This window comes from Heliangelus exortis, chromosome 3, assembly GCF_036169615.1.
Source record: "Heliangelus exortis chromosome 3, bHelExo1.hap1, whole genome shotgun sequence".
In the NCBI taxonomy this organism is placed as follows: Eukaryota; Metazoa; Chordata; class Aves; order Apodiformes; family Trochilidae; genus Heliangelus; species Heliangelus exortis.
The window spans coordinates 19,703,008-19,730,429 of record NC_092424.1 but is presented as its reverse complement, the minus strand read 5'-3'; positions in this window follow the sequence as shown (position 1 = coordinate 19,730,429).

The following is a 27,422-nucleotide window of genomic DNA, read 5'->3' as shown; positions in this document are numbered from 1 at the left end:
TTCAGAAAACAGATTTTTCTATAGGTGTTCCCTCCTATTGGCATATGAGAATAGAGACAGCATTAAACAGGCTGCGTGTAACTTCCAACAGATCATGAACTTTTGTCAGTCATAAGAGATTTAAGAATATATGTGTGTATAGGCATATGTGTATATACATATGCCAGTGTATAGCCAACACACAAATATTGTGTGCATGTGTCTCTAATCCAACAGAAAAGCTTGAGAAGAGGATAAAAACTAGGGCTTTTATATTAGTATGAAGGGCTACATACATGTTCATTAAAAATTGGAATTTTTAGATTACTCACTAGTCTCGTGTTATTTTCCAGTAGTGATCGAGCTGAATTGAATTAAATGTATCTAAACCACCAAGGGTTAGCAAACTCCAGGAGAACAGACTCGGCATCTTTTGCAAAGAGAATCCCAGATGTAACTGTTACAGCAAGTAATTTTCCTGGGACCTGGCACACAATTTGTTTCTATGGAGCAAATGTAACTGAGAATATGCAGTTCACATTGTCTCTTTTTTTCCTCTTAGCCATTTTTTCCAGATAAAGGAAAGAGAATGTCACTGGCTTCATCTTTATTCCACCCTCATTCCACCAGGCCCAAACTGTCAGCTGGATAACTCCCAATATGATCAGGACACATGGTCAAAAAATATTACTTAAGTAATGCTTCTGAATCAGCACATATATTTGCAAAAAAATACTTTACTCAAATTTCTTTGAGAGATTGATTCATAACTGAGCTTACGTTTCTTTATGAATAAACATATTTGTATAATTTTTCATATATATAGATGTGTATATGCACATATACCCATTTTCTCTGTCTCACTAGACCCCTAGAGGGTGATGCCTCCAGCTCTGTGCATGTGAGCTGCAAAGAGACATTTACTTTGGTACAGGCAGTGACAGGAAGTGGGATGTACCAGCCCACATCTGTTAGCCATTAAACAGGGGGGAAAAAATAACAACAATAAAAAAATATTATTTTAGCTAGGCTGACAAGAACAGACATCAGACATAGAAAGCTGAAGGTGAGTCAAAAGAGGGCCCACATCCAGCTGATTTCTTCAAAGGCAAAATACTCTGTACTTTTTCCTGGTTTTCAGTTCTGCAAATACCACCGTCTTGGATCTTCATAACATGCCATCAGCATGAGTGGGTTTAGGATTTCCTGTAGAAAATTATAGCAGCATTCATTCCTGCATCGGTGTTCTGAGGGGAGCAAGCATGAGCCTCAGAAATTTTTGATTCAGAAAAGCATCACTCTTCTTCCCACTCACCTTCTTCACTCGGGTCTGCTGATTTTTTTCCCAGGAAGCTCTTGAAGAGTTGTAGAAGGGTTTAATTAGAAATTTGGGGCATTTTTAAATAGATACTAGCTGAGGAATCAGTAAGGGTTGTGGGCTCTACTTTTAATAGCTCCTGTGTGATGTATTGCATCACTAGACAGAACAAGACAGATGACTTTCACTAAAATCTGATCAAGTCAAGAGTAAACGAGGTTTCAGAAGATCACGCCTCAGGACATTGCTTTGAGTGATAAAACAATCTATTATTACATTTAAAGAGAGAGGCTGCTTGTTTGGTGATATGCATGATAGTTGTTACCAGATAGCAGCTGCCATTGCAGAAAACTCTGGCAAGCTAAAGGAACATCATGAATAATTGGAGAACTGGTATTCACAAAAAATGGCTGGCTGCCAACAGACTGTAAAGTAAATAGCCTCAATTAAGTCAGCATAGCTAATTTTGTCCTGAGTTAGTAATCACACTCTATGAACAATAACCTCTTTATTAAAATAATAGAACACTGTAGACAGTGTAAGTGTACAACTGTTGAATTTTATTCAGGCTATTACTTGATGGTTTAATAGAAAAAAAAAGATAAGCACTGACTTTTTGGTTACTTTGGCAGATAACTGTTTCTACTTGAGTACTCAGTTTCACTGTTTCATCGATTTGTTTATCTGTAAATAAAAAAGGCGAGCACTTGGTAGAGCACTTGATAAACATCCATGGGCAAATATTTGGTACGAGTTTGAATCTTAGTTTTAGGCTGTTTGTTTATTTCATTTTTCAAAGTCGCAGAGTGTTTCTCAAGCCTGAAGTGGGGATGATGTGGTGGTGATTCAGTGGTTGTGTGTTGTTGGTCATGCCTCGCTGGGAGGACAGCACTGGGCTGGGCTTCTCCAATCAAGTGTTCATGCCCCTGTGTTCAGAGGGACAGGACAAAGGGTGTCCAGGACAAACTGTTCCATGCTTTGAGGACCTGTTGATGCAAGCAGACTAGTGAAAGAGTCTTTACCAACCTTTGCTATTTTAGTAGATAGTAGCAGGGCTGGGTGACTCAAAGGCCTCTGTAGGGTGGATTCCACTCACTTCCATTTGGCTGGGAAAGGTAGGGGAAATAAATACATGTAGCCTTAACTGTTGAGCTCAAATGGAAGGCTCTTCCCAAAGAAGTAGGACAATGACCCCAATGACAATATCACTGTCTTCTCCAGGTGAGAAGGGAGGGGTCTCTGCCTGTTTACATAGTGTCGGGTCGTAGTCGCGCAGACGTGTACATTCCGTGTTTTTAACTGTCTCATGGAGAAAGTCAACAAATCATCTGAATCCTGGCCAGACTTCAAAAGTTCAAAGCTTTGGTTCAGAAAGAGCTGCAGTCACTGATCCAAAGTTTATAAAAGCTGTCCAGATTTTCTGAGACTGTAAAACTGGGCTGGAGCAGCATTTTTCCTGTAGCTTTCAGCACTTCTGTTTCCCATCCGAGCTGGACAGTGGAATTATAAAAACACTTCTTCAGAAATTCCAAGAGCTTAAGAACATTTGGTCCCAGTCTGGTTCTAAAAATGAGTAAAGATCTGGGAGGTTGTCTGGTGGGGTCATATCTAACCTGCCTAGTCTGACCCGTTTTGCCTGCAGCTTCCTCCAGACTGAGTGGTATTTTTACTGTAGCAGGAGTCTGGTGTGACACTCAGCATGCACCCTAACAAACCAGCTTGTCTTTTCCCAGCTTCTTAGAGGTTCCTATTGCCATGAAAGCTCTTGACTCAGATGCAGATTTTGTTTAGTCTTTGATAGTTAGCACTGTACTCTGGTGAAGAGAGACCAACATTTTGACAGCTGTAACAGTGCAGTGCCAAGGAGGAGTCTAAAATTTCAGAATGTTATAAAGCATGCTCCTAATACCTTGGTGTTTCAGACAGGAAAATGCTGTTTAAAGTATCACATGACCAAGTCATGGGCTAGTCAAGTCATGGGAAGAAAATAAATCTCAGCTCATTTTGTTAACTCTTTCACAACACTGTTTTGCAGTTTTGCTCTAAGGACTAACGTTCATCCTTTTTTTCTCCTGCTTGGAAAGTGGTTGGATTTTTTTCCAGAGGGTAGTTACAAAAGTGCTAGACCACTGCAACAAGGGGGTCAGTCACCAGCAGGCTTCATGCATGCCAGCACTGACTGCTGGGTAGGGACAGCAGCCTAGGCCCTGCTGCTTCAGCTGAAAGAGAATTTGTCAGGTTTGAAAATGTCAGTTCTGTTAGGTCAGGCTAATACATATTCAGTAACTCTTACGTAAATGTAGGGTGTTTTAAATTTTTTTAGTTCATTGAGAAAATTGGGCTTCTCTTGAAGTCCTGAGGAGTGAAGATTAACATTAGTATACTATTAGTTTCTAGTGAGCAGCCAGCAAAAGAGAGCTATCTAATGTATCCTCATAAGAAATTTCAGATATGCAGTCTTAGACAGAATTTTGCAGGGGCCCCTTAAGCCACATATTCCAGTTCTGCCCTTCAAATTTAAACACAAGTCAATTGAAGAGGTATTTGCATTAAGCGGACAGAGCATATTGTGCAGATAATTACAAAGAGAAGAGAAATTTTAGCATTCCGTTCTGGATCAGGGCTCAAATACTAGGCATTTCAGAAGATTTTGGATCTGAGACTCTGGTTTGAATTCCTGCCTGTTACTGTGTACAGGAGAAACTTCCTGCAGCTACGCTGAGGAACAGACACTACATGGGGCTTCCTGGATCCTTCTGCAGGAACAGGTTTCAGCTCTGTGCAGCCTCCAACTCCTCCAGGGACACCACGTTGTGTATTCTATATGAAGGAGCTCTGAGAGATATTTATTCTCACCAAGACAGAAATCTTTCCCAATGGATTGAATGGTACCTAAGTATAACAGACCCTGGAAAAGTCTCATAAAACCCTGTCTGCAGCTTTGAAATACTTGGCACCTTTCTTTTCATCCCAGGAAGAACTTACTAGAAAGTTTTCTTAACTGTATTTGGAGTCCAAGATACTCAAATTTATACCACTGTAATGGTACCTCCGTGGATTCTACTAGATTTTTTTCTTTATCCATCTTGAAATAACTACAATAGTACCTTAGAAGAAATCTAAGCATAAATCATATTTTTGTAGTACTTAAAATCTTTTTCAAGTGAAGGGAGTGTACAAATGCTGTGTTCACTTAATTGGGTATAGTTCCTTGTGATGGCCACAAAGTCATTTTAGGCAATGAACTGTGAATGGCAGTTGCTTCATACCCATGTCAAAAAAATATCATTTGGCTTAGCAGAAATCATAGAATCATAGAACAGTTTGGCTTGGAAGGTGCTTTAAAGATAATCTGGTTCCAACCACTCTGCATTGGCATAGACACCTTCCCATAGTTCAGGTTGCTTTAAGTCCCATCCTAATCCTACCTGGGGACTTGAACACTTCCAGGGAGACGGCATCCACAATTTACCTGGGCAACCTGTGCCAGTGCCTCACCACACTCACATAAAGAATTTTTTTCCCAATGTATAATCTAAATCTACCCTCTTTCAGCTTAAACACCATTAGCCCTTTTCCTGTTGCTGCATGCCCTTGTAAAAAGTCCCTCCTCAGCTTTCTTGTAGGCCCCTTCCAGGTAGTGAAAGGCTGCTATGAGGTATCCCCTGGTGCCTTCTCTTTTCCAGGCTTAACAAGCCCAATACTCTCCACCTTTCTTCATAGAAGAGGTGTACCAGCTCTCTGATCATCTTGGTGGCCCTCCTCTGGACCCACTGCAGCAGCTCCATGGCTTTCCTGTGTGGGGGGCTCCATGTAGAGTCGCATGAGAGTGGAGTAGAGGTGGAGAATCACCTCCCCTGACCTGCTGGACACGCTTTTTTTGATGCATCCCCAGGATGCATCGAAAGCTCCAGACTGGCTTTCTGGGCTGATTGCTGGCTCATACTGATCTTTTCATCAGCCAACACCCCCAAGTCTTCTCAAGCCTGTTAGGGTCCCTCTGGATGGTCTCCCTTCCCTCCAGCACCACACAACTTGATGTCATCATCAAACTTGCTGAGGGTGTACATAATCCCACCATCCATGTTGCTGACACAGATGTTAAACAGTCAGTCCCAACACCTACCCATGAGGAAGGGCATTCATCATTGATCTCTACTTGGACATCAAGGCATTGACCATAAAGATACATTTTGTGGGGTGAAAGCAGATTTCATGTTAAGTAAATATGATATTTTAAGGATTATTATTAGTAGAGCAAGATATTTTTACCAATTAAATGTTGTTTGATCTTTTAAAGTAAGAGGTATTGGGATTAATATTGTGTTTGGACTTATAATGGTCTCTTATAGAGGCAAATTAGATCTTTAGTGAATATAATTTTGCCTCTCTCACATTTATTCCATAATGCATTTTAGTTCAGTTTCAGGCTTCTCGTATACTTTATTTAAAAGTCAGTGTAAAAGTGAGGATGAGAGATTCAGCAAGACATCCCACTAAAAATATTATGCATGGGCACTACCTGGGCAAGTGCACATTAAGCAGACATTATTAGGGGTTTTGATGCAAGTAATTGAGATGAGTAATTTTAAAAGTGAAGTTTGAGATTACATGTACAATTTCAGTTCTGGTCACAAGTCTTGTTAAAACTTAAGTACCAGGTGTCACAACTTTAAAAAATGTAATCACTAGCATTATTTCAGCAGCAAAATGGAAACTATACTGTGAAGATGCTGAATACATATGAAAGACTCAGCTCCTATCATATTGAATATAACACAAAAAGTCATAAGGAAATTAATAAAGCTATCTTGAGATCTATCAAGTGCATAATATAAAGGCCTTGATCCCAGAGTGAAGAATAAGTCAAACCAGCCAACTGAACGTTGGTTTCTTTTGTGAGCACTTTTAATTTCAGTTCACAAAATGAGAAAAAAAACCCTATTAAAAAAAAAACCATGACCCAACTCTGAATGTGTAATCACCATATTATATATTCACAGGGGGACCAAAGTAAGGTCAAGCATATTGTCATTTCTGACTTTCTCAATGTTTGGCTTGGCAACTTTAGCACTTTTTATGTGTCACACATGTACTGGAAGGAAAGTGCTATAAATTCATGCTTGGGTCTTTTTTTGGTGTTACTCTTACTTCTCAATGTCATGAAATAACTCTATGCAGCTCAGTTTCACCTCATCTTTAAAAGAAATATGGTACTTTAGATGTGGTTTTGTACTTAGCGAAGAATGGAAATGTGACATAGAAGAACATTAGTTGTTTTCAGTTGCTAGCAACTTTCAGAAATAACTATTTTTTTCACATCAGAAGCTGAGTAAAAATTAACTACATTTGGAAATGCAGCTATCTTCTCCTGTGAAGATACCAGCACTGTTTCTTTAATTTTTAAAATAATGTTGTCCACTTGGTCAGGAGAGAATGAGAGCATAGGGGGATTAAGGGAAAAGCTTTCTTGGTCTGTGTTGAAATATGTTTCTTTCTTGATTATTGACCATTGTCGTGTGCTGCTACCAAGGGAGCAAGAGGGAGGAAATAAGGCAAAGGAAAAAAACAAAAAGAGCTACCTTTGTGTGGGAAGGGGATAACAACTTCAACAGCCCTCACAGCAGAAACCAACACACATCCCCATGCTCTGATAGCCCTGAAACAACAAGGCAGAGCCACAGCCGTGCACAATATCCTGCTGGGCCTCCTGACAGAGCTCAGTCCTCCTGAAAAAGGATAGAGGTTTTCAAATAGCCACTCAGTTATCCAGATTTTCCTGCTTTTCCTCATAAACCAAGAGCATTGTTCTGTTCTGTGGGATCTTATTCTGAGTTGCCAAGTAAGGGGGTGTCTGCTGTGATTAAATAAAGAGCATATTCTTACAGAAGTATGTAGGCTCTACTCAAAGCGCTGAAAGTGGCAGGGGCTCTGGATTTGAGTTATCATCTTGCACTTTTTTTCTCCTTAAGAAGTTGTTTTCACACAAGAAATGTGCAGAATCAGGCCACTGTTCACACAGACCTGACACGCTGCAGGCTCCTGCAGCAGCCATTCATTTTTTGTTGAGAATTGGTGATACCAAGCAGTTATCTTGGCACAGTTTTACCTAACCAACGTGAGGTGTAGTGCTGCAGATGAGCAGCTGAGCAGGTGGGGCTCCCTGGCTTACCCACAGGAAAGCCAAACTTCCCAAAGTGTCAACCATGCTTGCTTCAGACCAAAGAACTGGAGATACCAAAGTCTGGTAGGAACAAGGAGAGGGTAAGAGGGACTAGAAAGTAGGGTTTTCTTATTCTCCAATGGCCTTTTGATGAACATTGTTGATTTTCTGTGACTTTCTCTGTTCCTTCTTCATATTTTTAACATCCTAGTTTGGGAACAAGGAATAATAGATCTAGAGTGTTTTCCACTGCTTTGAGGGAGATGTTAACGGGAGTCTATCAGAAAGATGGAGAAATGTGTTTCTCTGTCCTTCCAGTAGCTATGTATCTGACTGTGTACTCCATGCAAGCAACAAATACATGCTCCAATGTCGTATGGGGAGTAGCTGCATGAAACTGTTCCACATAATTTCATAAAATTCTTTTAGCTTGAAAAAGGCCCCTTCAGACTATGAGAAATGCTTCTCTGTTGTGAGTTTGGGATGACAGTATATATTAGGAGAGCTGAAGCAAGAAAGAGGAATATTAATTTTGTTAAGTCTTTTTTATGGTCCACAAATATAAGAAATGCAGAGATGCAGTGGTGATGTCTTTATTGAACTCTGGCTTGTAGGATTCCCTAAATGTTGTTTGGCCATCTCTGCTTGACTGTTCAAAGTAAGAAAATGTCAAAACTTACTGTTTCCCAATTCTTCTCTACTAAAAAGCTAAACAAGGAAAATAAAACCTGATTATGGTAATAAACTAAGTCTCATAGATAATGGATGCTACAGTCTGTGTGTAAAGTCTTAAGATCATACAAAACCAGATTGCAGTTGACAACATGCTGCTCATAGAGACAGCAAGCAGGTAAATGTTTCAGAGTCTTCACCTTATTTTCTGTCATTTCATCACCCTGGTAACACTTAAACCATGCTGCTATGTAGCTGTTTCTATTATCTGCTCTATCTGATCATCAGGTCCTGGTTCTGGCTGCTTCAGCCACCAGGTTTGGTTTGGTGGCTGTTTAAGCTGATGGAGCATATGATCTTGGATCAACACAGTATTTCAGACTTACAATATTGCCTGTTTTTCTTGACTAGGAAAGCCTGAGGTAAACACTACACATACTAGTAGTGAAATGTAGCACTGGTTGCCTCTTCAACAACCCACACAGAGTATTTTGTTATAGAAAAAATAAACACATTGGGCACTCATTGCCGCAGTGAGTGGGATTTTTCAAACTAAGAGCTTTGACTCCTGTGTCCTCTCGTTGCTCTAAATACCAAAAGATAATATCTCAGCATGGTATAAATGAAGACACTGAAGGTAACTCATTTGTTTATTACTGTTTTGTTAAAATCTATGGATATACGTGTTCCACTCTAGATACCTACAGAGTTGCATAAATATGGTTTTGCTGGGGTAGGTTTCTTTTTGTATTTTTTTTGAGCCACAAATTATAATGTTTATCATGTTGATGAAGCAATGATTGGAGGACAAATATGACATTAAAAATAGACTTGGATTTCCCAACCATTTGAAGTACTGACTTGGAATCCCATGCAGCGATGTTGATTTGTGGGCAGTTAATTTTCTTGGCCATTGTTTTTCTACTGTGTGATGCTGTGAGGTTATTTCTAGGCAAAATGAAATATACAGTTATACATAGTAAGAGAATTGTATAGTAGAAAATGTTCTTGGCTCACACACATTACTTAGAGTGAGTACATAACGTACACTTGAATGGACTAGCTGTTTTTTGTTTGTTTTTCCATTGGGAAGCCAAGAAACAAAGCATGATCCATTTTGAACCTAATTTTTCCATATTTTTCTTTTGAAGATTAAAATACAAAATTTTATTTTCCTTTGGACCTAGTTCTAAGACTGTGGACCAAAAACTTACTTAAGTGGTATTTCCATCACTCTACTGATGTTACTTGTTCACTTTTCAACCTAGTTAAAAAAATCTTAAAAGATCCAGATATTTGAGTAAACAAAAAATTATTTCCTTACAGAATCACAAAAAGTTAGGGGTTGGAAGGGACCTCAAAAGATCGAGTCCGAACCCCCCCACCAGAGCAGGGTCACCCACAGCAGGTCACACAGGAACACATCCATGTTGGTTTTGAATATCTCCAGGGAAGGAGACTCCACAACCCCCCTGGGCAGCCTGTTCGAGGGTTCTGACCCTCACAGTAAAAAAATTTTGCCTTGTGTTTATATGGAACTTCCTATGCTCAAGCTTGTACCCATTGCCTTTTTTCCTATCATTGGGCATAATTGAGAAGGGTCTGGCACCATCCTCCTGGCTCTCTCCCTTTCCATATTTATAAACATTAATGAGTTCACCCCTCATTCTCTCCAAGCTGAAGATCCCCAGCTCCCTCAGCCTTTCCTCATCAGTGAGATGTTCCACTCCCTTCATCATCTTGGTCGCTCTGTGCTGGACTCTTTCAAGAAGTTCCCTGTCCTTCTGGAACTGAGGGGTCCAGAACTGGACACAATATTCCAGATGTGGCCTCACCAGGGCACAGTAGAGAGGGAGGAGAACCCCTCTCAACCTGCTAGCCACCCCCCTTCTAATGCACCCCAGGATGCCATTGGCCTTCTTGGCCACAAGGACACATTGTTGGCTCATGGGCATCCTTCCATCCACCAGCACCCCCAGGTCCCTTTCCCCTGTGCTGCTCTCCAAGAACTTGTCCAAATACTTAAAGCAGTATTGAGTTTAGATTTTGATCCTGGTATAAATACAGAAGTGAAATTCACCAGGGGACAGAGGCCAGCAGACAGGCATGCACAAACACTGGGTTTCAGTGTTTGCAGGGGGAAATCTGCTGAGTACCTCCTTCATCACTTGAGTTTGCAGTACCTGGAGCAGAGACAACATGTGGTTAGACAGAGCAGAGAGCATAAACTGGGGTTGGACTTGGGCTGGACTCAGTGCCTGAGGGCTGGATTCAAGGCTAATTGAAATAGAACTGAGGTTTTCCTTTTATTTCATGGGTCTTTGGACCATTCTCAGATTCTCTGGCCCTAACCCATTTGCTCAACAGGGATTGAACAGACTGTGGATGCAGTTCCAGTACATGAACTGGAGCTGCTGATTCAGAACAGCTACAATTTACTCCCAGGTTGTTTTTCTTCAGGAAATCAGATTATTTGAACTTTTAGATGTTGAAGCTAATTTCATGCGAAGCAAGTAAAAGACAGAATCAAAGCATTCCTGGAACAACAAAACTTAATTTTCAGGGCTTGTTAAGTATTCTTGAGTTAAAAGCTGTGGCACAGCATCATGTACTATGAGATAATTTTCCATCCTTCTAGGAATATATTCTTTTATTATTATGCCTTGAAATGGAAATACTGGGAGATGGATACAAGCAAGATTTGATCTATGATTTCTAGGTACAAAAAAATCACTTCTCAGAAGAGATGATATAATTTGCTTCATAAAAAAGGAGGGAGTAGTTATAGGATTTGGTGATTTACATGTTTAACACTGTCTTTTTTATTCCCTATTTATCCTCACATATGTAACTGAGTATACATCCCCTTTTACCCTGGAATTTTGCACTTATTCTTCAATCTATAAATATAAAAAAAACCACCAAACAAACAGTTTGCATAACTGTTTTCCTCTTTCTGTCAGGCACAAAGTGTCTTTGGTACAGATGGAGATGGAGTCAGACTGGGGTCGGAACTTTCTATCTTTTGGATTCGTGCCCTAGACTGGAAAAAAATAGTTAATAAGTTGCAGAAAACAGGTTGGTTTTACTCTTGTGTCATGACAGTTCAGAGATTTCTGTCTGCTGTTGCTAAGGCTGTCAGATGCTCCTAGAAACAGCAGTTAAACAAACTGGCAAAAAGGGGGATTAAAAGAAAATAAGCAGCAAACTGAACAAATTTAGCAATCCAGAGTGGACACCTAAAGAAAAAAAGTCAGTGCATTCATATGTATTGTTTGAAGAAAGCAAGATGTGGGAAAATCATCGGTTTTCTAACCATATTGTGCTAGTAATTTTGGAATTCCAGAATTCTTTTCCTCCTCCCTCCTGTCCCCAGCAGTGCTTCAAAATTAGCTGTAACTTTCATGGTTCAGTTATTGGAGTATGAAATGCATAAGGCTTGGCAGGTAGCAACAATGAACCCTAAAATTAAGCATTTAGTACTGAAATGTCTATATTATCCTGGATAAATATGTGTGTTTTTGTTGGATAGTTTCAGGAGAGCTAAATGGGCTGGGAAAACCTGAAGTCTCCTAAAACTAACTAGGTGAGGGGAATGGAAAGCAGTTATTTGACTCCAGTGGTGGTTGGGGAGTGGGGAGAGCAATAAGGGGAAAACAGAGCAACACACTCAAGAGATTCTATAATAAAGTTGGAGTACAGGGATAATACCAAAGGGTTAAAAGACAGAACTTCTTTTTCTTGCTCTCTTTGTAAATTCTGTTCCTTACCCTTGTGGTTCATCATTTTGCTTTCATATTTTCTATATGTATTTGACTTCTTTTTTTCCTTGTTTCCTTTTCCACCAACTATCACACCTGACCCACTGTATGCATTTTATTTCTGTACATCTACAGCGGTTTTTGGACCCAAATAAACCCTGGGTATTGCTCGGTACATTACAATAGAGGACTTAACTTGTGCTGGCTGGCACAACTGTTAAGAGAAGCACTTGTTCAAAAATTCAGGTATGCACTTAGGTTCCACATAGACCCCTAAGGTATTTGCTGGCAGGCAGGAATATGAATAAGGGGATTGTTACTATAGGTGGATAGTGAGTTTCTGCCTACATAAATGCTTCCAGCAGTCCTCACGTTTTGGGCTGAGGTCTGGGCTGCTGGTTCTGTCTCTGTTATTGTGGTATTCTGACCAAGAACAATTGTATGGGGTAATGTCATATGCAAGATATGCTGTAACTTGTATTTCTGTTTGCCACAAGCGTGGTTTCCTAATCTTTTTCTGTTTCAAACTTTCACTCCACTTTGTGAGAAGTTCTGCTTGAAAAGCTCTTCCCTTCATCCATACTACTTTTTCCTTCACCTGATATCTTTTATCCTGTTTTGTCTTGTTCAGGAGCTAACCTGAAAGAACTCCTGCCCTGTACTGTGCTTGCTCTTTTCCCATACTCATTACATCTTCTGGCTGTATTCACTTGTTCTGGCTATGGAGTGTTTTTCTCTCTGATATATCAAATTCATTTTTCATTTCCCGCATGTTCAGTGTCATCAGCTCATAGAATTTATGGGATGTATTGTTTGTGGGTATACTTTCATTTCTGGAATATCAGGCAGGGTCCTGTCCCCTGGACTTTGTTACATAGCAGCTGCTATGCTATAATTGCATCTGCTACATACAAATGGTCCACCAAAGCTGGTGGGGATGTGTAGAACTGTAGTAGAAATGTTAAAATTAGTATCTTAGGAGTGTAAATGGAGAAGTTAGGTTGCAAGAAACACCGGAATGAGTAAACAGTTGGATAAGGGTGGCAGGAACAGCATGTGCTGATTCCAACTGGATTAGCAGGTCATCAGGACTCCAGCACACACATGTGCAATTTTTCAAGTCACCCAGATTGAGAGAAAAAGTAGAGTGAGTAAATCCTGATGACTCACTGAGGTGGAACAGGATGGAGAGACTAATCACTGTCATCCCCTGAAGGGTGCAAAAAGGCACATCCAAAACCAGCACAGGGTCTCAGACTGAGGAAGAAGAAGAGACATGAGAAGGAGTTGATTGTATACAGGTCCTCTCTGTCACTGCAGGGAAGCCTGGGCGGGACATCTGGATATAAGCATCTGTGTGCTTGCATGCTTGGCAGACCAGTCTGGGAGCTTGTATGTTGTGCAGACCAGCCTTAACATTTATGGGTTGGGGTAAGGGTATGTCTGAAATCAGCTTTCTTTTAAAATAAGATCTCCTTTCTCCTAGTGTAGTGAAATGAGGCAACCAGGTGCTGCTAATTGCCAGGCAGTGGGCATGAGCTTGTGTTAAGCCCACCTGTGCCTGATTAGGGTGGGCCCCAACTGCGCATGAGCAGGATTAGGGGGCCAATAAAAGGTGAGGCCTGAGAGAGAAGCTCAGCTCACTCCTGAGCAAGCCAGCAGAGAGGTTGGTTGCTTCTGGAGCAGTAGCACCAAGCCAGGCTGACCAATCCTGAGGCAACAGACTCAGGGCACTTTTTGCGCACCTCTGCTGGAACACCTGTTGGGCCTTGGAGCGCCGTGACTTATGAGAGGTTTGTCTTGCTACATCCTAGAATTTCTTCCATGATTTACTGTATCGCTGCTACAACACTGGAGCAATATCTCCTGTAAGTAGGACAACTTTGCCATCTCAGGAATTACAGGGACTTGAGCTTCCCCTGGGACAGCTGTGACCCTTACCCAAAAGTGAGAGGAGGAAAAAAAGAGGACAATAGCAGGTAGTCCTCAAGCATGCACGTAGGGCATAGCTAGTGCAAGTCTCCACATTGTAAGGCTGAAATCCTTGTTTGTTGTGCCATGAGCTTCACCTATTACAGTGAAACTGAGGCCTTAGCCCTGATATCCAGGATTTTGTTGTTACCCCCCCTGTGCTGCCAGAGTGCCTTCCTACTCTTGGAAAGAGTAGAAAAATGCTCTTTCTCAATGAATACGACTGACTCCAGCTAGGCACAGTGCCATGCTTGATAAAGCAAGCAAGAGACTAATGCTCTGCATTGGGAGAGAATCATGCCTCTTGTTGACAGATGTGTCTTTAATCCTGGAACACACAGTACTTGGCATAAGTCGCACCGTATTCAGCCAGTCTGACTTTCCTTAGCTGAGGTGGTTTGCAAGGTGCCACTCAATAATCTGAAACCTTAGCAAATTATTTTCCTTCATTAAAGTCTTACAGCACTATTGGAAATGCTTGAAAATCTGATTATCATGTACCCCGCTTTTGTTTGAGGTAACAGCTATCTAATGTCCTCCTCTTAAATGTCAGATACCAGGTGATTCACCATATTTTCTAGCTAGACAAAACATTTGATAATGTCTGAGTGATTTAGAAGCAGAGTGTTCACAGACACAAAAGGATTCTCCTGAGAGGATCTAAAATAAGGACCTGGGAGCCCACAGATTCTAGTTTTTAGATACAGGGCACCAAGATATCAAGGTTGCCTTTTTACTAAAGTTAATGTCTGCAGATAGATGAGATGGGTGCTTCAAAAACCATCAACATACTGAGCAAATAACCTTTAGTAGGACCACAGGAGCTTATAGTCAGCCCATAAAACCATAGAGCTCTTGAATTTTAAGTCAAGGCTACAGATAATTGCTTATGTCTGCTCTGAAACCACAGGCTGGAATCCACTTTTGAGGCAGATCTTCTGACACTGGAAGAAAAGCGATTTAGCTGAAGACGCAGTTTCAAAGTGCAATAGAAGTTCAGCTATGGGTGGGTTGTAGGTATTCTTGTTCAAATATACCTATATTGTCAATGTCCAAGGCCACTGAAAATCCTAAACTGCAATTTTTAATCCAAGAACATGTGTAATGGGTGTTTCACAAATCTGTAAACTTACACTAAATTGATCTCTTGCAAAATGTCTGTTAAAAATTAATTAAGAATTAACTTTCATGGCACCTTGTAGAGGTTAGTTAAAGTTTAAATCCCATTAAGAGACATTAGAGTGACACACAAATGTCATGAGATGTCCAAGGCCACTCTGTGGAACAGAATAACTACTAACAACAGGGAATGAGATGGTCTGGCTGTCTCTTCTGTATTCATCTCATGCTTGCTTCACTTCCACTGTCCCATAGCACATTGTATGTGGGTTCAAACCTGCAAACACTTTTACCCAATTAGCAGTCCCTCTGTCAATGGTCTCATTCAGCTGTCTCAATTAATGATGGCTTTTACCAGGTCTCCTTGCCATTTGGATTCAATAGAATATTTATGTAAGTCAGAGGCAGTGGTGGGGGAGAAGCAGGGCTTGTGTGGGCTGATGTTCCATATTATGTTTTTGTAATGGAATTTTTTAAGCATTTGCTTCTCAGAAAGATCCTCTCCGTTTTCTTTGAAGCTGGTATTCTCAGTTAATAATTCTGCTTCATTTAAAGTTAATGCCAAATTAGTGCTATTTTACAGAGTGTTTGCTTTGTAAACAGAGAGCTGGTAAATCAGTGCTAATTTTTGTTGTCACACCAGCATTTAATTTTGTGTTGGTCAGATGATTATCTGTTCTGTACACAGCAATGTAGTTTCACACTTGTCATTTGTGTCTCTTAGTTACAAGATCTTTGCTGTGCTGTAGTCTCAAGGCTTCTTGCTTACAGACATCTGAGGGATTGCAGCAAGCCTCCAATTGTTACTTTATAAGCCTAAAAGATATGAGGTTGCAAAAGGGGAAGTATATTTTAAATATAAGTGTGCATTAAATATGGTTACTGAGTCATTGTTTCAGTTTTATGCAGCACATATTTCTGGCAAGTGTAAAATGCACTGAGACCGAGATTTGAAAACCATCTGCACCTCCTGTTTCCATCTAAGACTTTATTTATGTTGTTGGCTTTGTACCCTGAGCTAAATACAGAATGTGTAAAGACTGTTAATTAACCCTTTGAGACATGAGTTTCCCATCAATGTGTGGAACAGAAACATGGTTTTAATTAGGTAGTAAAACTTCCAGGATTTATACTCACTCAGAATTTGCTCCCTAATGAAACCAAAGGGGTGTATATTAAATAAATTAAGAGCAAAAGAAAAAAAAAAAAAAAAAGAAAACCAAACAAGCAACAAAAAAACCCCAAAAAAACCCCACCTCCCACCAGACCCAGGATACTCAAATTTAAGGCCAGTGGTATGCTATTAATCACAGAGATTTTAATGAAAATAATCAGAGTTAGATACAATTTTGGTACTTGATGAGATAGCCTCTTAGTCTTTCTCTTTTCTCTAACATTTTTACTAAGATCTTTTCATGTCCTTAGGACTTGCCCAGAATTCCCAGAATTTTCCTCATATGGTGGCTCGCATAGTCGAGTAAAGGAGCAGCTTTCTGTAAAGCTGAGCTCAGTTCAGGTCTAGAAAAGTGTCTGAGCACTTATCTAACATAAAGCAAGTTGCAGTCCTCTTGAAACCAATTGAATTAGTTGCATAACTGAAGTTAGCCACACACAGTTACAGATGTCAGTAAACTGTGGCCCAAAGAAACCCTGTCTGTTTGATAAAATGAGGCATTGGACTTGTGATATGCCATGGCCTGCCATAACCCAAAACCAATGGAACACTTCAATGGAGATGTAAGCTTACCTGGAGTATTATTTTAATCCTTAGTTAAATTTGTAGAAAGATTTTTACATTAATACATGTAATAAATCATGCTATAAGTAAAAAATTACCAAAGCACAAAGATTGTGTTCTTACTCTGCTCTATTTGTTTTGTACTCAGTAATTTCAAGTCTCAATCAGAAATTCCAGAAATGCCTAATTCAAGCAAAGGTCTTATGGGTCTGGAAAAGATCATGCTTTAAATAAAACCTTGTTTAAGTTACACACGCACAAGACAGGGAAAGCAGTTCAAAGTGAGAAGCCTTTTGTTTCTCTTCGTGCATGTTTATCTCAAAATTAAACACAATATATTTCTCTTTTTTTTTTTCCCTTCCATTTTTTAAGAGTGTTTTGATGAAACCCTTCACACTCCTTTGTTGTATCTTCAAGTGCCAGGTTTCAGTTCAAGTGAATTTTTCTGTATGTGATAAAACTCTAAAAATAGTAGTTCAAAGTGAATGTCTCCAGACCAGCTGAAAAAAGTTTCAGCTGTGTAACTGTTGATCCAGAGAAGCTCCATGGGCTTTCTGTTTGGTACAGTGCCATGGATAATTTTCAGTCTTCCCTGGAGACAACTTCTTCCTCTCTTCCCATGTCCTTTTTAATGGTTCTGGTCAGAAGCAGAGGCTGATCCTGATGGCTTTGTAAGAAAACAGAGCTACTTCTTAGGATTTGCAGTTCAGAACCTGTAAAGGTTAAAAGAACAAAACCAGAAATTCAACCAATTGGCTCGACTTTTATCTTATTCCTATTGCATTTATTTACACTTATGCTAACTGGGTGTTGATTAAGGACATCTCTTGTTTAACTGTGTATTTCACCCAAGAGCTGGTGTAAATGGGCACCCAAATGGAAAAATGAAAATGAAAAGTGGTTAACCAGGTTCATAGCATAGACAAGGAATATCTGTGGATGATTATCACTCCATGAGATTGAAGTTACACTTGCAAATACACCTTTTTTAATTGGCATGATGTAGCCTGGCTTTCAAAAGCATCACCCTGTCCTCTGCCTTCTGCAGCTGAGTTTATCACAAATGGACACCACACAACACAATGGACACCAACACAGTGGACACAGTTGAGGGGTTAAGGAGCTGGGGACAAGGACAAGGCAGACCACAGCCACTGCTGTGAGCCAAAGAGCTGGTGTAAACTATCTGCAGGTAAAACACCACCATCATAAAACTGCCATAACACTGTTTGACCACAAAAATGCAACTTGGACAAATTAAAATCTTATAACTTGATGTGGAAAAATTATGATTTGGACTATGTGTAAGCACATTTTTTTATCCTTTCATATTAAAAAATATTATTGTTTATACTTTTATATGAAATAAAAACCCTGCATGTTAGGCAGCAAAGCATATGCATAGCTCTGTATATGCCCACTTGAGACTTCAGATCCTTCAGTCTGGTGTTTTTCTGGGGATCACCCCACATATCCAACTGCGCAGAACTGGCACTTCACTCTGGCACTGAAAGATCTGCATCTTTGTGCTGGGGTTAAGAATAAGCCAAGTTGGAAATTGGGATAGTAGCTCTTATTTCAAGGTCACTACCTTTTGTGCCAGCTTCCTTCTGGTCTGCTTTGTAGCTCCCTACCTTTCATTGAGAGCACAGATCTGGTGATTTCTGTCTGTTTTCCCTCTTGGCTGCTTTTTGGCCTGATCCTGATGCTCAGGCTTGCAGTCCCCTTAGCCTCACCTGTTTTTCCTCTGATCCCTTGACGAACTGATTCAGATTGCTAACACAGAAGAAAAGTATTTGGTGGTTTACTTTTTTTTTTTTTTTTCCCTGGGTTAGTGTTCTGCTAGTTTAGTGTCCTAAGTCCTTCCTTGAAAGGACTGGATGAATATGCAGTCATTAGGACTCCTAAGAAATGTGCTAATAGGAATAAGAATTTTATTTTAAAGCATATCAAGACATATTAAATATTTCTCTGATGGTTGATACTTCAATATCTTCAGTGTTTCAGGTGTTTCTATTCTGGGTCTAAATATAGAAACTTTTAGACTAATGTGATTCTTTAGGAGAAACACCTGAATTTCAGTGTTAGAAGTGATTAGCATTTGAAACATCTGAGCTCCCTTCTCCGAAGTCTTTTACCTTAAACAGTCATTTACACTTGCTCAGGTTAGTGCAAAGTGAGTTCAAATGCTGCCTCATCAACCAGTAATATTTTACAAGTGTGTAAATAACTGTACAAGATGCAAAGCTCTGTGAAAATCAAGCTTCTTGTCTTGGCTGACTGGACAGAAATTATTACACCTCTTAGAAGACTTCTTGCAGGCTACTCCTGTCTTCATGTTCAAGTGGTTTTTTCCTTTCTTCCACACTTTTGGTAAGGCAGTGGAGGTGCTGAAGATCAACAGGGAAAATGAGAGAAGGTAAGATGTACCCTATGGACTTGAATATTGGTTTGTTCTTACTTAGAATAACCAAGAATTACTGAAAAAAGCTAGAGTATAGCAAAGAGTAGTGAATTGAAATTCTTCATGCTGTACCTATTTGTTACACTTGTTTATTAGTAAAAAAATCTGAAATTTCTTGCTAGCTATTGTGCTATAATGAAAGAAGAAGCACAATAAAACCATTTGCTAAAACATAGTGATCTGCTCTCTCTGTTATCTCCATTATACTGGAAGATCAGAGGTGCCTGCATAACTAAAATCTGAACATTTGTGACTTTTGGTCTGTTTGTTTGCTTTTTGTTGAGAAAATGTATCAACACACAAGTGCATGATGCCAGTTTTGCTGTCTTTTTGGGGCACCACTGGGCCAAAGCTTTTTGCTTTGTTTTAGAATGTAAGTGGACTGAGATAGTTGGTTGGGCTCTGTGTGGGCAATACAGTGTCCTTGTCTTATCCTGTCCTAGTGTATTGCCTGTCTGCCTCCTCATAAATTCATGTATATTTTGCTCACAGACCAACAGTGCTAATGTAAACTTTTTCCTGGTACAAATTACCTCTTGCTTTAAATTTAATAGGATCAAACTATTCTAGTGTAGTTCTAATATTTTCTGTGGAAGTTCAAGGAGAATGTACTTGTGTAGAAAAATTCTTAAGTAAATGTGTAATCTTTGAACATTGTTGGTTAATCAGATGTAGTTTGGTAGAGAACAAAGGTCTTGGATAATTAGGGCTTAAGAGGATGATTAAATACTGAAGCCATTTCTCAGAAATGCAGTGAAATCCCTGTCCTTGGAGGCTGGGTAATTCAAATTTTGCTGGTATTTAATAGATACAACTCTTAAGCTAGCTGTGCTATGCCTGGGAGCTTGAAGCAGACAAAGAAAAATTTGTCCTACTCTCTGTTTTGCTTTGTTTCTGTCTTTTCTCAGGTGTGCTTTAAATCTGCAGGCTGGCTCTTCAGTCACAGGTTAATCTTTAGGCTTTAAGGAGTATAGTTTATAAGGTTTGATACCCAGGTAGTGATGATTTTTCAGCAATGTGATAAATTACTTCAGCAGGTCACTGTATACTGACATTTCTGTGCTAAAATAAGTTATGGATATATTCTGGTGGTGCAGTCAGGCAAGAATCTGAGAACTAAATGCAAGGAGCATGGAGACCTGTCTGTGATTCTGAAATTGAACTGTTTTGTGCATGTGAATGGTCAGAGCCAGCCTAATTCTGGGAAAACTGTCATCCTGCTGGTTGCTCTTGTTGGTCACAAGTACTGTATCCATCTATAGAGGAGATAATCTGGGTCTGAAAATTCCTTATCCTCAAGTGTGCTGTTTTATGAAGGATTTATAATATTATAATAATATTTCATGAACTGTGAAAGGAAAAAAACAAAAGCACTTGTGCCAGACGTTTGAAAAATCTTTCTTGTGGAGAAAGCAAAGCTGGTGTGTTGCATTTCTTACAGCACCTGTGTTATGCCATTCACTACAGTTTTAAGGTATTTTATTTTTGTGCCTATATGGCAACAGAAAAATAACTCGAAATAGGTCACTTATTGTGTGAAATTACAATTTTGGGGCAGTGCTCACGGGCCTTTGAGCTACTTAAGATGCAGAGGCATCCAAGAACCAAGCGTGGGCTGCGCTTCCTGTAGATCTCTAAGATAAACCATGTGCCAAGTAGAGTTTATGTATTTATTACAGTGGTGAATGGAAAGGCTAAGTCTATACCAGGAAACCCAACAGGTCCTGCTCATAGCCTTGAGTACTCTTCTGCAGGTGCCCCATGCTGTTTTGTTAGCATGTTTCCTGGCATGATTTTGATCTGTGCCAGCTGGCAGTCTCCTAGGAATTGCTTGAGCAAGCTCCAAGGAACAGCATAGACCAGGGGCAACACCCCCCAGGCAGCGAGGCAGGGACATGCATTTAGGGCAGGGGGAAAGTTTAGCTATACTGAAGGTGAGCTGCATCCTAACACTTGTCCCCAGTGCCTTCAGTGCTCTTGGGGGTCTTCAGTAGAACAGGCAAAACACTTTGGATTTTGCTCTGTAAAATCACTTTATACTTGAAAACTGGCCAGCATGAACTAATTTTTCCTCTCAGTTGTCCTCATCTCCTGTGAGGGCCAGCTCTGTACTGGGGATGTCTGCCAGCATTGCTGTGTCAGTCTGCATACAAATAGGTGTGAGTCCTGCCCAGCACAGCAATCCCAGCTGAACTGCCCAGTAGAGACACAGCTGCCCTGTCAAATGATTCTTTAATGCTCCAGCTGGTTTAGTTTTAACGTAGAAATGAATGGCTGTGTAAGTTTTGTCCATACTCTGTTTGAATGCCATGTTCCTGTTCTGGCAGGACTGCACAATAGGCTTCAAATTAGGGCAGTGTCAGGCAAAGATTGTAGTGATAGAACTGGCCCACAAGGGAGTTTGCAGGTGAGCTGTTACCCACCAGCCATCCCCTGGCAGATTCTCCAAGTAAACATTCATCACCCCTGCAAGCTCTCTGGTTAGCTTTTTGCATGCTTACTTCTCCATGCAAGCAGGAACATGTTGTTGTGTATTGACTCAACTGCTGGAGTGAAACTGGTTGAACTTTTTTCCAATCTGAATGTGAAAACATAACTAGCTGAAAACATAGTTCTCTGTCTAAAGGAAAAGTAACTGCAGTTATGCAATGTTGTTTTTTGTTTTTTTTTTTCAATGTTAACCTGCCCTGTGTGGGGCAGGAACTGTAAAGTTTCCCATTTGATCATTAACAGGAACCATTTTTGTTGGTGGCTGGTACACTGCTGAAAACAGAGAATTTATTTTTGCACTCTCTGGACCCAAATTCAGCTCTGGGACAAAGAGACTGAAATTCCACTGAAGATTATAGGGATGCTGCTCATTTGTTGAAGTATTTCTCTGTCTCCTATGGCTAAAGCAAAAATACCTGTGTTGTCCAAACCTTAGCACTATGGGATATTTTACTTAAGACTGGAAGTCAGTGTCTCCTTTATTAAAGTAGATTCATCAAAACACTCTTGCCTGCCACAGGCCATAACAAATCTTCCTCATTAACTATGACATAAAGGACTTAACCTGATCAGCCCTAAGCCTCCTGCTATTGTACCATTTGATCTGGTTCACCTACTTCATGGTGCCAGCCACTGGCCTGTTGATTTTAACTGATAAAAGGATGTGCTTAGAGTGGGGTTTATAGATGAAAAATTAGGGACCCTTCTGTAGAAGTGCCAAAGGGATAGAAAACATGGAAATGTCTATGGGATTTGATGATAAAGTATGTCAAAAATGTATTTTTTTGTAGAGGTCTGTGGGTATGGGAGGAGGTCCTAGCAGTGACTCATTGTTTATCTACCTTTCTCTACTCCTGAAGTCTGATAATCAGTAATTATTATAGTCTCGGGTGATTGTTTTTCCTGAAACAACCTTCAAAGACCAGGTAGCCTTTTTAAACTTGAAGGAAGTTTTGCATCCTCACATGAACTGCTTAGCTGCATTACATCTTACAGTAGGAGTATTGCATTTGTAGTTCAGCCACTTGCAAAAGGTTAGGGAAGAAACTGAGTCTCAAATGAGAAAGTTCAATCAGCTGGTCCTGACCTGGCAGCAAGGCTAAAAATGCTCAGTGTTAACTTAGTGCCTGACCTGTTTCAAGCAGCAGAAACCTTGTAGTAAAAGAAAACATTTCTTAATTCCTGTGTTATTCCACCCTTGAGTAATGCCCTCTGTTCCCTAATCTATATAGAAAGAGGCTCAGTGAGGTGACACCAGAGTAGCCTTTCACAGCTGGAAGGTTTTCCCACAGTAAGAAAATATTTTGCTGCCCCTTTGGACGATTTACTGAAAGGGATGTCAAGCACTGAAATACACTACCCAGGGATGGTAGAGTCACTGTCCTCTGAGGTGGTAGGTTTGGCAATGCTGAGTTAAGAGTTGGACTTCCTGAATTTAAAGGTTTTTTTCCCATCCAAAATGAGTCTGTGATACTAATTTTTAGACACTGTAGTGCATCTAGAGCACTGTCTGTTGTAGCTGTAAGGCAGTGTCAATCACAAGGATAAGAGGCTTTGTTTTCCTCATGGGTTCCTCCCCTCTGATATACCTACACTTTCTTCTTACATGAGGCTCCATCTAAACCCTGACAGGAGGGATGTTAAGGAACCTCAGGGAAGACTTCAGGAAGGAATTCACCTTGTCTAAATCTCCATTGCTACAGCTCCCAGGTGCTCACTGGATGACTGGTTCCATATTAAACATTCATAGTCTTTTCCTGGAAGGATGGAGTGGAGGAGAAATACGACATGGAGTGGGATGGAGTACATGTAGTTTGCAGGTTCAGGGCTGGGGCAGGATGTGACAACAGCTGAGACTTAAGGCAGTCACTTCACTGGCTAGCATGTAGTAGCAGGGTAAAAAAAAAAAAAAGGAGGGCGGGGGGGGTGGATGGAGTGGGAAAAAAGCAAGGCTGGCATAGCTGCAAGTGCTTGTCTAAGGACTTTTTGGCAGGAATAAGAGGAAGCACATTTATGTATGCAAGGTATTCTGAAACAAGTAAGAAAGGCTTATTAGGCTGTGTCATGAGCTACACATCTCATTTTTATTTCCCCAGATTCTGGAGTATTTGGATCTAATTTTTCTGTCTTGCCAAACTTGAGTATTTTGGATTTGTGAGATTATGGCAGAGAAAGCCAGCACATAGTTCACCCTGGCTAGAGTGCTGGATGAAGGAGTTGCATATAATTCAGTAACAAAAACATTGTACTAGGGTTTCTTTTGAGTTTGTTTCAGAGGAAGCATCATCATGAACAAAGATCTTGTGGGCAAGACTTCTCATTTTGTTAAGGCTCTCTGCCCTTTACATGTCTCTTCTCTGGATGGCAGCACTGTTGAGGTACCTGTCTAGGAGTACAGGTGACAGGATAGATTAGAAAGCTATTTCTGTTAATTGTTGGAATTCATTCTTTTGGCAGCAAACTGAAAAGAGGTGGGTAATTTTTCTTTCACACAGATTTTCTTTAAGGATTAAATTCCCTCCTTTGAGTATGAATGAAGAATTGTACAAAAATAAAGTAAAATATTAAAGTTTCTATGTAATTTACTCAAACTTGCTGGGTTTGTAGTCTGATATTTATGCAGAACAAACCAAATCATAGACCATTAACTTACTATATGTATATGATATATATAAAATGCACATTCCTAGATGGGTTCTTTACATCTACAGTGGGATAAAAAAGAATAAATGTAAACAGCAAGTGTGTTTCTTGAGTCTATGCAAGTAAACAGAACCTGAACAAATATCACAAGACATGTGCAGATGAAAATGCAAATGAAGTTGGTCCTTACTGTGCCCACTCTTTTGTCCCCCTGCTTTTCTTTAACGTAAGACAAAAATAACACCTTTCATTAGTCTGAAAGTAGAATTTTTTTGCTGGAGTTATGATTCATTTATAGCCATAGATGTTAGGAAAGGCTGTCTGAGAGCCACATGCTGAGTGGGTTTTTATACAAACATATTTATACATTGCCTATGTAAAGGTGCATTTACCAAATGTGTGTGGAGTGTGTGCACATGCATGCACCTATAGGAACTGATAGTTAATACTTGCTTTGGCTGTGGACAGAGAGGATAATGGAATGATGCTTTAGGCCTCCTCTCACAAGTTTCTGTTTATGAGAACAGACCTGGTGCAACTTATCTACTGTATAAAAGCACAAGGATTGGGACCTGGAGGAACCAAGTGACTCGATCCTTCGTTCCTTTTGCTTCACTTTCAATTAGTAGCCCAAACAGGAATCCTACTCCAAAAGTCCTAAGGGACAAGTATGCTGCAGGATTGCTGTTAATAGTAACACTTGTATCAAGCCAATGAATACAAAGATTTTAAGGCTGATGTAAGACAAAAGTAGTGAGGTAAAGTGCCTGCTTTGTTTCCTAAACCAAGATCCACAGCTGTGTTCTGTTTGCAGAGACCAACTAAAAGTGGCCATGAAAGAAAGATACAGCTTGGGTTAGAGGAGCAGTCAGTATGCAGGGACCTATTTTTAAACCAGTCAGGTTATTTAATAATTTCTACTCATAGGTAAAAATGCACTTCATTTAGACAGTGAAAAATGGCTGAGATGTGTGAGGTTAGAGAGAAGGGAAAACAAAGACTGGAGAGTACTAACTCCAGGTCATCATCTGTGCCTGACTCTTCCCAGATGGGCTGTATTTCCCATACATCCTATCTCTGGGATTTCCATCATCTACTCCTTATGATTCAGCTAAAGGGAGGACTATAGACATCAGTGAAGGTGGCATCTAGTAAGGAGGTGAACAGAAAGAGACATCCAATCTATAGCTTTCTGTCAATCATTATGGCATCTCTGGGGCAAATGATGCTGAACTGACCCCAAAGAAATTGTTGCTTCTTGACAGCTGAAGAATCTTGACTTGGATTCACCTGAAACTGCATATGTTGTTAATTTTCCTGAAGAACAGTAAAAAATATATTACTTCCTGTAAATATGAAGTGTGTTTAAGTGGAAAACTACCTCTTGGGTCCTGTCACTTTCTACCTATCTAGTTCTTTCTGCATGGCTTATTTAAATTGATGAATATTATTTAACTAATATAAATAATATGTAAATAAAAGCAAGAAATTGACAAAAGAGGTTAAAGGGACTGCCATGCTGTTCTATCCTTTTTTAGGTCTTCTCTACTGTTCTCCCCACGGTACCAGCTGTTTGCTTGGATGTATTTTTAACAAGTTTATTAAGATAGACATGCTGATAAAGGCACAAATACCAATATGTATGCTTACAAAGGTTTTGCTTTTTCTTTACACCTTTGCTATGCTGCCTGTAGGCCAAACTATGCATTACTTCTTTACAGTATTGAGCACTTGCAATAGAAATATTTAGAAGATTTAGTGGCATTGCTCATATGATTAACAGCCATTGAGAAGAAAAAAAAATAACTTTCTGCTTTGTTTGGGCTTTGGTTTTTTTCTTCTGTTACCTGATATGTAAGTTCAAATCTCTATTGATGTAAGGTTGCTTTCATCCTTGAAGGTTGATGCTGATTCCTTGACTCAAGGCATCCTTTTAATTCTTAAATTGTCCAAGTTGATGAATCCTTTTTATTTTTATTTATTTTTAGGGAGGTTACAAAACAAGGGGATTCTTGTCACTGTTGCTTTTTAAGACCACCTCTGGCATCGAGTCTCTGCTTTAAAAAGTTCAATTGTTATGGTTTGGCAAACCTAAAAAAGGTCTGTTTGGACAAAAAACAGTTTTTTCTAATGAGGAAATGAGCTGAAGTAAGATGAATATAAATAAGTTTGTATATAAAAATAGAGCTATTGTTGATCTTTGTCTGAATAGTACTCTCATTCAGTCATTTAATCTCTCTGGCCAGTTTTTGATGGCTTACATATTTGGACAACTCCAGGATAAAAAAGACCTAGATCCCAGGGTAATGCTTCAGCAACCAAGTTATTATTTTAAATATGCCTTGTAGTGCTAGACATAAATTGAAAGTGTAACCTCTACCTGAGTCTGTGAAAAACAAGGCAGTGTCTTTTGTGGAGTGATGTCCAAGGCTGCTGATCTCAAATAAGGAAAGATAACCTCACTATAACAAGGAACGAAGAGCAGAAACCCCGGGAGGGAGAGGGTAAATAACTGGGGCAGTGCCTTGCATTCAGGATTTTCTCTTGGGTGGTTTCAAGTAGCTGCATGCTGAGCACTCTTATGTCAGTTGTTTCTCCTTGTTCAAAGGCTGGGCTGCTTTAGAGTCTATACTGAGGCTCCTACCTCTCATTAACTGTATAGAAATCTGAGACACCTCCAGCCTCTGGATGCCACAGGGAAGTAGGCAATATGCTATTTTATTTTAATTGCATCTGGCTATAAATTACTTTGGAACATGCACTCAACTGATTTGTGCTCTTCACTTCCAAGAAAAGCTCAGCCATGATGCAGGGTCAGTCTCATAATTTGACAGTGAAGTTATTTAAACTGGAACAATTTTAACTAGTGGCTTTAATTTTCTGTCTTAAAATTATTTCCTTATAAAACTGGAATTTGAAGGTTTCTTTACAAATTCATCTTTCTCTAGTGAGCAACATTTTCCCTTATAAGGTGAGAGGAAAAAAGGTAAGGTTGTCCCTGGAACATACTTGTCATATTGGTAGCATAATGGGGGGGCTGATAAGAATTTCAGAGCCATCAAAAAAAGGCTGGTGAATTGTGTCCATTACTGCCTGTAGCCCTG